The sequence below is a fragment of the Pseudopodoces humilis genome, chromosome 1 (assembly GCF_049639895.1).
Source record: "Pseudopodoces humilis isolate 2021_Gansu_Grassland_sample_001 chromosome 1, ASM4963989v1, whole genome shotgun sequence".
Classification (NCBI taxonomy): domain Eukaryota; kingdom Metazoa; phylum Chordata; class Aves; order Passeriformes; family Paridae; genus Pseudopodoces; species Pseudopodoces humilis.
This window is the reverse complement of record NC_142200.1, coordinates 56,891,782-56,905,200: the sequence shown is the minus strand read 5'-3', so window position 1 is coordinate 56,905,200 and position 13,419 is coordinate 56,891,782.

The window sequence follows — 13,419 nt, the reverse complement described above, 5'->3', positions numbered from 1 at the left end:
TACTTTTAAAGAAACTATCTCCTTATTTTTGTTATAAAATTCAATTATGAGAATGGAAAATATGATTCAGAGTAGCTTAGATTTAGATGCCAGCATGAGTGTATATCTTACTGCTTGGCCATGGCAACAACAGCAAAGTTCTTCCTTTTCACACTTCCCTATCAATTTCTTAGTTTTTTATAACTGGATGTAGTTGCAAGGTAGAGGAATGTATTGGGTTTGTGTGTCAATGTTTTGGTCGTGGGGGGTCTACAAGGGTGACTTTTTGAGAAGATGCCAGAAGGTTCCCCGTTCTGCAACAGAGTCAATGCCAGCTGGCTCCAAGATGAACCTACTGCTGGCCACGGCTGAGCCCATCTGTGATGGTGATAGAGCCTCTGGGAGAGGGATTTTTGAGAAGAGAAAAAAAATGTAATCCAGCAGCAGCCAGGAGAGAGAAGTGAGAACAAGTGTGAGAAATAGCCCTTCGGGGTCAGACTAGAATGGAGAGGGGAGGAGATCTCCAGGCTCCAGAGCAGAGATTTCCCCACAGGCTATTGTGCAGATTGTGCAATCCATGGTGTGGCAGCTGTGCCCCTGCAGCTGATGGAGAGCCATGGTAGAGCAGAGATTCACTTGCAGCCGGTGGAAGACCCTACACTGGAGCATGTGGATGCCTGAAAGGAGGTTGTGAGCCTAGGGGAAGCTCGGACTGGAGCAGGCTCCTTGCAGGACCTGTGGCCCTGTGGAGAGAGTAGCTCACACTGGAGCAGGTTTGCTGGCAGGGTTTGTGACCCCCCTGGAGGATCCACACAGGAGCAGCCTGGCCCTGGAGGACTGGACCTTGTGGAAGGGACAGATGGAGCAGTTAATGAAGACCTGCAGCCCAGGGGATGGACTCATATTGGAGAAGTTCATGATGTGCTCTCTCCCATGGGAGGAATCCCACGCTGGAAAAGTGGAAGACAGTGAGGGGGAAGGAGTGGCAGAGAAAATGTATGATGAACTGACAGCAACTGCCATAAGGCTTTTGACATATTTTCCCCTGTTTAGTTGATGAGAGGGAGCGATAAAATGGCTTCGTGAGCACCTGGCATTCAGCCAAAGTCAACCCTCCACAGTGAAGTTGCTCCTTTTCCCCATTCCAGATGGTGATATACATCCTCATCTTCTCATTTGCTGAGAGAGACAAAAGCTTCTCTCTCTATGCTTGCTGATTTTGTGTGAAGCCATTGAGCTCTTGGCAGAGCATTTCATCTTTGAACTTGACATTTCCCTGTCCTTCAGGGAAATGCTGTTTGGCTGATCTCATTCAGCCAATGTACCTGAATGCTGGTTTAGTGTGTCCCATGCAGAGTCTCTTACATCATTATTTGGTGAGCTGTTAATTCCCTTTGCACTACCAGGTCTACAGCAGGATTCTTGTATTGATTTATAAAGCCTTCAGTTTGTTAGGCCATGCTATCTCTCTGATGAATCTCTTTCCAGTGTAACATTGATTATCTGACACTTGGTATTTCAAGTTTTCTCAAAAGTAAGTTGCATTCTCTGGAAACTTTGTGTAAGCTGCATGGAGTTTCACTTTGACCCCTCACATATCTACTACAAAATAAATTTTTACTACAGTGTTGAATTTCACCATTAAAGTTCACAGTTTAAGACCTTCTCAAGCTGGCATGTGCTATAGACTCAGAAGTGTGGAGTTTGACGTGGAAAATACCTTCAGTTTCTAACAGAGACCCAAAGTTAATTGTGGGCAAATCTCCAAGTAAGAATGACTATAAAAATAGACATCCACAGCATCTGTGTAAGCAGAAACAAGGAGTGATGAGGTTTGTTGAGGGAGCATCATAATTGTAAAATTATATGGAGGTGGCAGCAAGGCTAGGAAAACAGCACAAAATCAGTTTTCCTCTGGATTTGAAATGTGGCCACATTGAGGAATAAATAGATTTATGAGTGATAATCTTTGCTGTTCAACATTAAATTTAGAATTGGATACAGAGGAGGAGTAACATTGTAAAATACTTTCAGGCCATAATTTAGGATGAAATATTTAAATTTATAAAACCAGAGCCAAAATTCTGTTCTCTTATACAAGTAGAGAAAAGGTGAGTTTTGTGCTGTTGCTGTTGGGCCTTATTTGACATTTGATTGTACAACTGTCATAGGGCTCTTTTCATTTGCAGACGTCAGAATTCTTTGCAGAGATTGTAATAACAGCCAAGAATTCCTTGTTGTGAATTATGGCACTGCTACGAGATGTGAATAGGATATCAAACAGGAAGTTTATAATTTATCTTACCTAAGGAGCTCCATGCATTCAATACATCTTTTCCACTAAAAGGAGCCACAGGTAAACAAACATAAATAGACTTACAGAACGGTTTGGGTTGGAAGGGACTTTCACAGGTCACCTAGTCAAAATCCCCTTCCCTCTCCACCCCACTCCCTTCCAATCCTCCCTCCTGGTCATGAACAGGGATATCTTCCACTAGATCACATTGCTCATATCCCTGCCCAGCCTGCCCTTGAACAATTCTAGTGATGGTGCATCCAGAAATCATCTGGGCAGCCTGAAAAGTTTTGGATGAAGAGACAAGAAATAGTTCCCTGTGTTTATTACTACAGGTAATTAATCTAATTAGATTACTACAAAATCTAATTAGATATATGGTGAGAATTATGAAGTTCAATTTTAATGGTCTAGAGCTTTTCCATCTTTAACACTTGAATAAAAATTTTCCAAACAAAGTTCTTTCATCTGTCTGTGGTTATTATGTTCTCTATAATTTGCACTGCTGCAAAATTCTTCATCTATGTCAGAAGATAAGATTAAGGGAAGAATATATTTTTCCAGATGTTTCCAAAACAAACCCAGTCTGACTTCAAAATACCTCCTATTTTGTTTTAGTTATGATTTTTTCACACTTACATGCTCTTTGATGGTTTCCTAACTTTGTTTGCTTTTAAAACATTTTTTATTTTTTTTAAGTATTTTTCTGCAAGTGTATTAAATAATTGGTGCATACAGGAAAATACACAATCATGTATGCTGAAAAAAAAGAAACCTGCACAAAGCCATTCTCAATAGGCTAATTGTGTCTACTGACACTCAGGAGTGAAAAACATAAAAAGGCACTGATGCTTATAAATAGTGCTGGGAAAATAAACTGCAATTTAGCATTTCCTTCAAGATAACCTCTAGAGTCCACATTATAATATCATGATAGCTTATGGTTATTCTGTCTGTGTGCTCTTAGTTTTATTGTGTCAGTACCATTTTCTTTGAAATAAATTTAATCAAAGGAAAAAGGCAGCTAAATTAAGAGATTTAAAAATATTTTATAATTAGGGATGATTAGGGGTTTGACCATGAGATATTTATCATTGTAGTTACCCATCATTATAGCTGCAGTTACAATGTATTTTAAGCATATAATCATGTCTCCTGAAGAAGTCACCTACTGAACATTTTGTGGCAATCTTACCTGCTATCATCCTTCTTTTATATAAGCAAACATAAGCAATTTAGCTGAGTTTTTATGGCACTTCTTGCTGAGCACGTGCAATAACATAATTTTATTTCCTATGCCAGTGTGTTTCATGTTTACAATTCAAATAAAGCTGTCTCTGTCTCAGCCGGTGGCATTAAGGAACTTGAGCCAGTATGCACATGGAAAACTGACTTTTCAGAATTCACCTTAAAGTAAAAGTGTGATTAGGTATTTGAAAGGCACTATTGAGGTTCTATGAATGTTCTCCATGCTAGATGTTATGTGTATCCTCAGGGAGTTTTGAGACTGCTAAAGGACAGAATGGAGAAAGGAAGTGATAGGACAACTAATTAACATGTAATTATGAGCACAGTATTTTGAGATGATTCCAGAGAAAAGCTTTTAAAAGAAAGATTAGCCATGAGAACAAAATCCAGGGCATATGCCTACAGTCTGCAAACCAAGTTATTTTGAAATATGAAAAATAACTTAATTAAAATTGACTTATGCATCCTGCATTTACTTACTGCAATACAGAGTCACTGTGAGGACTTACTGCATCTTAGAAGCAGTAAAGTTTGGACTTTACAGATTCTTTTTTTTTTTTTTAAACCCAGAGACAGCTGAGTTAATGTACAAGAAAAAACACATCTACTTAAGAGATACTAATTTGTAAGCTATTTTCTTTAATCTGAATGGAGCTGATATGAAAATATTTGCCTTCATTAACAGCAGCACAGACATATGGTGAAAAGGTATTTTTGACCAACAGCACCAGTGAGGTTGGCACAATCTGAAGAAATAGTGCTTGCTAATGGACTAATTCTGCAGAGGCAGCAAAGAGCACAAAGCACTTCTTGTTTCTCTGAGCTCAACAATATATAGCAAGAAAGGCTTAGTCAGTTTAAATAACCTCTGCAGTGGGTTAATTAAAAATAGATACCCAATATCCAGCCAATTCCTTCCCTTTTATTCTCTAGTAACTTCAAAATAATATTGAAATTACCAATATCTTTATATAAATGCGTTGATGAAATGGTTTATGCTGCTGCTGGAATCTAACTGGTATGAATATGGATTTAAGAAAATGATATATTAATGATGAATTTCAACAATTGCTTGTGATGATCTCTGCTTAGAGTTCTCTTTGCAAATAAGATACTTTTATGTTGTGAGTTTTGAAGAATATGAAAAGTAAAGGGACACCTAAGGTGACTTCATTTTTGGTACTTCTCTTGAGTCTAAGTTTTCAAAAACAAGTAGAAAACGACATTTCAGGAAGTTGTCACCATATTACCTCCCAAAAATCAAGAGGGAATGACCTTCTCTTTCTCCCCTTTCTAATCATTGCAAAGTTTGAAAATGTCTTATGAATTGTAATGCTGGCCTTTGGAATATCTATTTAGTGTTTCCTGAGACTGCAGATTTGCAAACAAGCCTGTTCAGATTTGTACACAAGAACGACATTTGGCCCAGTGTGTGCAGACCTTCTGAAGGGAGTTAGCTGCAAGACTCTACACCTGGTTATCATCCCCTTAGGAAAAAAGGCTCAGATATACCACAGTTACCAATAAAACACCACCCTGTGATGCCTAAGAATTGACTTTTAATGGAAAAGAAAATAAAGGAAAAACTACCCAGGAAAAAGGACCTCTAGGAAAGATATTATAAATTATGTGCACATTACTTATACAACACATATATACAAGATGGTTTCCAAGGTAGAAGAAACAGCTTTCTCACAGCATAAAATGAAATAACCTCATTTGTTGGCAATGGTTGGTAGCCTAGAAGCCCCACCTTCTTTTTTCTTAATTCTTAGCCTCCCAAGAGGATATCTGTTTTCCTTATCTTATTTGCAGACTGTTTCTCACAAAGAGGGGAAAAACATGCATGCTTTTAATAGAGTAGGCTGAACCTGCCTGGCTCACACTAATCTGGAATGTTTGCTCCATCTGAGAAACTTGTGAGTGGAATATTATCTGCCTTTTTGCAGTTCATGCAATTCACTACTTAAAAGGCAGGAGTTGGCAGTGTGATTGACTCTTTCCATACTATGATCATTTTCCTAAGACCAAAATCAAGCTGCTAGTTCCAGAGACACTCTTCTCACAGCAGGTAATGGCAATAAAAGGAGTACTGAGAAGTGATGGGAATAGTGGGAGAGCCAGGTCAGCCACATCATCATTACAGGGTTGATGTTTTTTAGCTTTTGTCGCACTCTCCTTTATCTGACCTCTGATGTCAGAGAAGGTGGCTGGCATCTCTGTCTCACTAATCATCTCTGACATGTGGCTGGCACTGGCAAATTTACTCAAAAGGCTGTGCCTGCTGTGTTCTAGATTGGCCTGCACTCATGGGAGGGGAATAAGTGCTGAATATTTCAAATTGAGGATCTAATCAGTACTTTGTGTAATACCCTACTGTCGGATTCTTTTTCACATGAGGGTCTTTCCTACTTAGACCAGTAAGCTGTCTGCTCAGATTACCACAATAAGTCATAAATTCTTCAGGCTGCTCTTGCAATTGGTATTTTTTTTGTCAAGATAGAACAGATGAGCTCGTTCATAAAGCACCATAATTTTGGAATATCTTGAAAGTAAAAAAAAAAAATAAAAAAAAATAATCCTTCGTACAAAAATATTTGCATTCAGAGTGCTGAGGACCCTTTGAAATAAAAATATTTCTCATAAATTTTAACAGAGAGAGGAAATTGTGGCTAATCTTTCTTCTTTCAACTGTTTTTCCAATGAGTTGTATGGTTTCGAATGACAGATCTACGGAGGGGACAAAGGCAAAGGGTTTGTATACAAGTTTTTTCTTTGTGCTCATGATGACAGACACTCCCTTTCAGATAAAGCTCAGAATGAAGAAATGTGTGACTTTTATGGGTCATCTAGTGAATTTAGTCAAAAGGGTCTCCGTGTTTGTGTCCTCTGGGAGAAGTTTTTACGAAGCCTTAATAAATCATGAGCATGCATCTTCAGTCTTGACTGCTAAGACTAAGCAGAGCTGTTTCTTAATTCCCTTTCTGCTAGTGAATCTTTATAAGGATTTGAATTGGTTAGGGGTTTTATTTATTCTGCATGATATAATAATCTAATTCCTTGATTAGTGTCTTTTCATTTTATCAATAAACACTACTTTGAATTGCAATTAAGTTTTTCCATTGAGGAATGGTAAGAAAAAATATGAAGTATTTCAGTAATGATGGTAGTCAGGTGAAACAGTGCATTCCAGGTGGAGTGTCAAACACAGAAATATTTGCTTTAACAGCACGTTTAAATTTTTTATTATTTCCTATATATTCATTTCCAAAAGTGTGAACATACACTGGCAGATCCCTAGTCTTTCTATTCCTAGTTATAAGCTTGGTAAGAAATATATGTACAAAAAACTGTTCAGCAGCTGCTTGGTTATAGAAGAAAGGGACACTTCCATTGTTGCCTGCTGCCTCAGATTGACCACTTTATTTTTATTTGTCTGGCTACCTAATTTGCAAGAGAATCAGCTGCTTTGGAACCTTTTCATGGTGAAGACTTATTAAAGTGTACATCCTCCTTTCTAACTCCAGTTATGAAGGCTGAATTATTGGCACTGGACATCTTAGAACAGCAAGAGTTTCTAGTGCCACCTGCAGTTTTGATTAAAAGAGGAAAAGGTGTTTGCTGGTTTGTGGGATAGGAAAGATGTAATAGGGATAAGTTCAACTGGTAATATTGAATTTTTGTAGCCAGTCTTTCCATTTAAAACACAAATGGTAAGTACATCTTTTGGGTAGAATACAAAAGATTTTTTGGGAGGTTTTGGATAAAGTGACCTGAGATAATCACAGTAATATGAAGGCTAAAGGGTGAAGAGGGATTCTGTGATAACAAATCAGTGTGGTTCATTGTCACTTCTAATATCTCACAATGAACTATGGTTTCTTCTTGATCTCTTCTGGTGAGCATGATTCTTCAGATGTTGAGTTAAATGGATGCATGGTTGGTTGGCTCTTGAGTGTGACTCACTGTCTTCTCCAGAAGATAAATACAGGAGAAAAAGTGCACTTACTGGTTATACAGAGGTATTTCAGCTCATTGTTAATGAACTGTCTGGAATCTTGGAGAAAAGCCATACTTGTTCACTGCTCTGCCTGAGCTGAGCTGCTCTGCAGAAGTGGTGCTGTTTCTGACATGAAATACTGTATTATGGGGAAATATACTCCATGTTTTCATTAATCTGAATTCCTAGGTGGCTAAGTGACTGAATAACCTGCTGCTGCTGCTGATCTGTTTTAACTCTTTCTTTCACTGAAATGAAAGCATTTTTCCAAGAACAAAATATTATCTGGAGAAGTCGATCTAAAAGGTATCTTGTGTCACTTCAGGCCTCTCACCAGCTTTGAGAGTCAATAACTATCTGGTCAGAGAAATCTCCATTGACCAAATTTAGACATTTTCTATTTTACTTGGCCCCAGACTCTAAAAATATTACCTCAGCCTGTTTGGGTGAAAATGTTTTACATTATATTAATAATCATTCACTGGAGTACATAGACTAAAAGACACAAGAATAGTTGCAGCGCTTCATATTAAAGAGATTTATTTGAGCAATAAGATCATCTGTTTATTTATGTGAAATGTGTTTAGTGGGAATTCCTTTCAGAGAAATGCCTGTCAGATTTGGTGCTGAGGTGCTCTCCTCAGACATAAAAAAAGCTGAGATCAAATGCTTGTTCAGAGATCAAATCAAATGTTTTCCATCGAGCAGGAAGATGGCACTTGGCATGATCTTCAAGTGCTCTCTTGCCTGGGTCATGGGGCAAGTATGCACTTCTGTGATTCTATTCTACGACTGGGATGCTCGAGCAAAGATCAAACACTTGCAGGCATTTCTTTCTCAGCTAGCACAAGTAGTTCCCTGTCACCTCTCTGGCATTTGTGAAGCCTGTGTTTCTAGAAGGGATAATTAGTCTAAATTCAGGCTGTGAGTTTTGACTGGGAATACAGACCCTTTGTGGACTTAGTTTTCAGTATTTCTTGTCTTCATTTCCCAGAAGGAAAATAGAGGGAAAAAAACACTTTTCAGTTTTAAGACTGTTGTAAATATAAATACGTGGAAGCTTGTGTGATATTCAGATATCAATGTAGTTGCAAATATCTAAATAAAGTAAGAATGAATCACCAACTGTGAATGTGTTAGCGTTCAGGAACACATAATTACAGAATGATTATATGAAGGTGTTTTATTGAAGAGCTCTGGGTGTCAGAGGTACACATACCCAAATCTGACCTGACTTGGTTTTGAGCTGAACATGTTTTATACTCTATCGTTATACAACTTACATATTAATAATTAAACTTACATTGTTCTATTGTATACATTGATTTTACCCAAGCATGGATTTCTTGTGATTCCCCCAAACCCCTAACATAGTTTCTCATGATTTTTTAAACAATAATTATATCTAATCACATCTAACAATTGTATCATTTATCATATATTGATTACACAGGTGCAGTTTCACATGATCTTTAGCAAGTACAAGGCCTAACATTTCCCAGGGCCAAATTTTTCCAGGGCTTGCCAAGCCTAACTTTCTTTTTAACTCCTGAATTTTCTATGATTTTAAAATCTTTTGTGATCAAATGCAATATGACTGTTATTTAGCTTTATGCATTCATGTTAACCAGCTAGAGGAGAATCCAAAACCACTAAATCACCACAAGGAAATCATCCATGTCTGAATCAGAATCTTTAGCCAGTGTAGGTGGGGATTGTTAGCTGGGGACATTAATGGTAACTTGTTAGGACACAAGGAAAACACGATTATTTTGTGCTGTAGAAAGATAAATGTGATTATAAAAGTCCTAGCAAAAACTTCATGTCAAAGGTCAATTATTATAACTTAATATGACCATTTCTGTTAACTTCGGGTTATGCATTTTTAAGTCAATATTCAGTAGGTTGAATTTATTTAATATTTTACCCTCAGTTTGAGGGACCATGTTCTGTTCTTAAGCTTCTGTTCTGATGATCCAGGCTATCAAAAAAATCTGCTTTCCTTCCTTGCACAACTAATCCTATTGACTTCAGTAGGTCAGTTGGCAGGAATCAGGCAAAAGATTTTGTATGATATCTCTTGCTTAGATATTAAGAGAAAATTATTTTCCTATTTCCACACATAATTCTTCATCTGAAATGGATCTATTTTCTTTTTACTTATGGTAAAAAAATGCATAACAGTTTTCAGGAGGCAAATGGGGTTTGAAGTGAGGGGAAAAAGCAGAGACAAAGGAATTGAACAAGAAGTAGGTTCATAATTTCAGATAGTGTGGTCCTGCTACTGATTGCACTTATTAAAGTAATATGGCATTATAAATTTTAATTTAAAAAGTTCATTATTTACTTGCATTAATTGTGTGTGTGAGTAGGAGGAAGTGGTAGAGCGGAACATAAATTTCAGCTTTCATCCTAGCATTACTTGAAAATGTCAGTTTAAACTCTTTCACCCAACAATTTCTCCATCCTGTGTCATCCAGAAAGTCCATGAATATCTGTGCCCCAGGTAAATGAAAATATTCCCCCATATCCCAGTGCTTTCTTGAACAGTGCAATCAGATCACACATTATAATTTTCAATTGTCTTTCTTAATTTCTTAATTAAATAAATCCAAGGGCTCTAGAATCTCCATTATTTATAATAAGAAAGTAAAATTATAACATATCGCTTCATCACTGATATTATGAAATCATATTTACCACTCTTCCCTGAAATACTCCTCCTTACAGAGAAGAAAATACTGCAAGGAAGTAGAAAGAAAGTGCATTCTTTATGCACTGGGGTATATTTACCTCATTAATTTTGGTAATTTATGAAGCAGGCTTTGACATTACAAAACACTGACAGCTTTTTCTTTGTAGGCTTGAAAAGTGCTTTCTTAAAACCATCCCACTCATAATATAATCTAGTGTGCTGTTTGTTTAAATCCCTGTGATGGTAAAACTTTCTGCTTTCTCTGAGGTGTTTAAAAATTACTAGAAATTGTAATCTAAATGAAAATGGTTAAAGAAATATCACTGGAAATAAATGATACATTGTCACTGTCCAATTAAAGTGGGAAGTATGAGGTCTAATAGTCCTAGACTACTTTCAGTTTCAAGTAGATTGGACCATGGAGACTACAATAGGTGGCATATAAAATCATGTTATTGGTTGTTAAAATGCCTTTCATGGTTGAACACTGTAAAAAAACTTTGTGTACTATATTTTTTCCATATTTTATATCTTTTAATGAGACTAGTACCTCATAAAAAGAGTTTACCCTCTTCTTCATGTTACCTAGATCATAATCAGAGCAAATTGTGCCTCACTAGTTGAGGCATTTTCCATAGATAGTTCTTTCTTCAGTATGTCTTTTTCTGAGTATGGGGAAAATTCATAAGAGGTCTTCTGAGGAAGCTGGTTAGAGAAATGTAAAACATTAAAATTAAATGTTAACCTGAGAAGAAAGAGGCGACCCAACAGACAATGATGCTGTGACCAAAATCCAGGGCCTATCTATCCAAAGGCAGCTGACAGGCAAAGATGAGTAAAGGGAGGAGTCAGAGAATAAAATATTTCACTTGAGACTTTAAACAATGTTTTAAGGATCAAATCCAGGAAAATGGAAAGAATGTCCCAAAAAGGACTGTGATCAATGCAGAGAAGTAGAATTTAACGCTTGTTTTAAAGGGCATTAAAGCCTGTTAGATCTGTGGAACCTTCACAACGTCTGTTTTAAGAATTTCACACATAAAGGAGCAGATTCTATGCAGACATTTATTGAAATCAAGCAGATGCTTGTTCTCATACCAATGATTTATTGCTCTATACAATCTTGAATGATTTTGCCATGTATTTGCTCACAGTTGCAAATTGTACATGACTTCAGATCATTTTTGAGCTCAGCAGTTTTACTCATTTGAGTTTCAAATGCCATCTTGCCTCCAGATGTGACCTATGAAATATGGCATGCTGGAAGGCAGAAATACTGAGGAATGAAAAGGAAAGAGATACAAAGATGGCTACAGACTGCAAAATGTCAGTTTGAGTAATCTGAGTGCACAATAAATTAAGCAGGTTTTAATGAGAAAATTAAAGTCTTTATTACATATAAAAAGTGAAAATTTACAGTGTCAGAAGAAATGGGAAGCCTCAAAGTCTTAGATTTTAGTGTATTATGGTGGAATTTTCCAGGATAAAGCATACAGAGAAAATCAACAACAACCTGTATACAGTAGAACTCACTAGAGCAGATATGCACGCAATAGGCACAAATTTTATAAACAACAGAACAGCAAAGCAGCCTCTTAGAAACAGCTATAACATTTAATATGAGAAATCTAATTTGAACAAATGTGTATGAATGCAAGCATATGTGCAGCATGCAGTTAATTTATGTTCATGTAAGGGTTTGTTCCACCTGGAACTTTTCTTTCAGCCTCACTAGTGAGTAACAATGTAACACAAATAATATTCTTCCTTTCTGCCTTCCTGTTTGTTTGATATTTTTCTGATTTTGCTCTAGGGGAAAATGAATGATGTTTTGGAGATGGATGTAATTCAGTGGTTTGGACCATGCTACAGTTAAGATGTTATTATCAAATTCAATTTTAATTTGGGTAATTTTTATCTTTAGGCATACTTTTGAATTCTGAACCAGTACCTGTGATTTACCGCTTTTTTCCCCATTTCTTTTGACAGCAGGGATTTTTTCTTGGATTAGCAGTCTCATATCTTTTTCAGTTGCTTTCTGTACAGTTTCTGTGCCATTTTAAAGGATGTTCCTTGGTGTGAAGGACCTTGGCCATGAGTCAGTTATGTTTTAGAAGAGTTGGCTTTTGCTAGACCTGGCACAGGTCAGGTTCATCGGCCAAAGAAACCCCACAGAACATCCTACCAAGTGGTCAATAACTCTTTTTCCCCAGAGCCTTTGTTGCCAGGCCCATGTCTTCCCATGTACCAATCCACTTCACTGAGCTATCTGTGTGTGTATCTGTGTATTTGCTCATTTATATTTAGTGTTGTGAAACAGACCACATATCTTCTGGACTGCAGATCCAGTGACATTCCCTACTGAGTTAGGCAGTGCATATAAATCCACAAATATACTGGTACACTTAAATGTTTCTTCACAAGCTCTATGCAGCAGAATGGCTTTATGAAAGAGCATAAACAAACTGTATTAACTTGGATTGCTTTTCCTCCACTGATCTTGCTGCCTTCAGCTGCTCTTCCCAGCGCTCTCTCAAACAATTTGAGATGCAAGATCCATTGCTGGTTGGGCAACCATTAAAGAATTGGCAACATAATAAAACATTGCATTAATAGTCTTGGAATCTTTTCTGAAGCAAAAATTATCTAACTAAAGACTAAAGGCAAAAATTATGATGGATTGTGAGTTATTGAGAAATGACAGTGATTCTGATAATGCAACACTCTTCTCTTAGAAGAGCTGCTCTGTGGTCCAAGTGAGTTCCCTAAACAGTAGGCTGGTGACTGCTCCATGACTTTTACTGCTTCCACTCACAAATTTCATGATTGACCTATATAATGAAAACATGAATAAAATTTGGAGGGATGGGGTGTGAATATTTATTTTGAAGGAAGTATTTAGTTGAGAAACATCTCATCTGAAACTGAACTTGAAGGAATATATAGGTTTTAACAGCTTTATTCCTTCATTCTTCATTCTTTCCCACTATTACAGAATTGTAAAGGTACAAAGATTGCTGGTATAGTAAGCCTAAAATGTTACAGCACTATTTTCATTTGAACTATTTCTATCCTAATCAAGATGTAGAAAAGCTGTAGAGATCTACTATATCTATTGTTGCAATTTTGAAAAACTCAGATATCTTGAAAGTCCAGAGGTGGGAAAATTCATGTGTGTGTTTCTTGGTGCTCTTTGGCCCA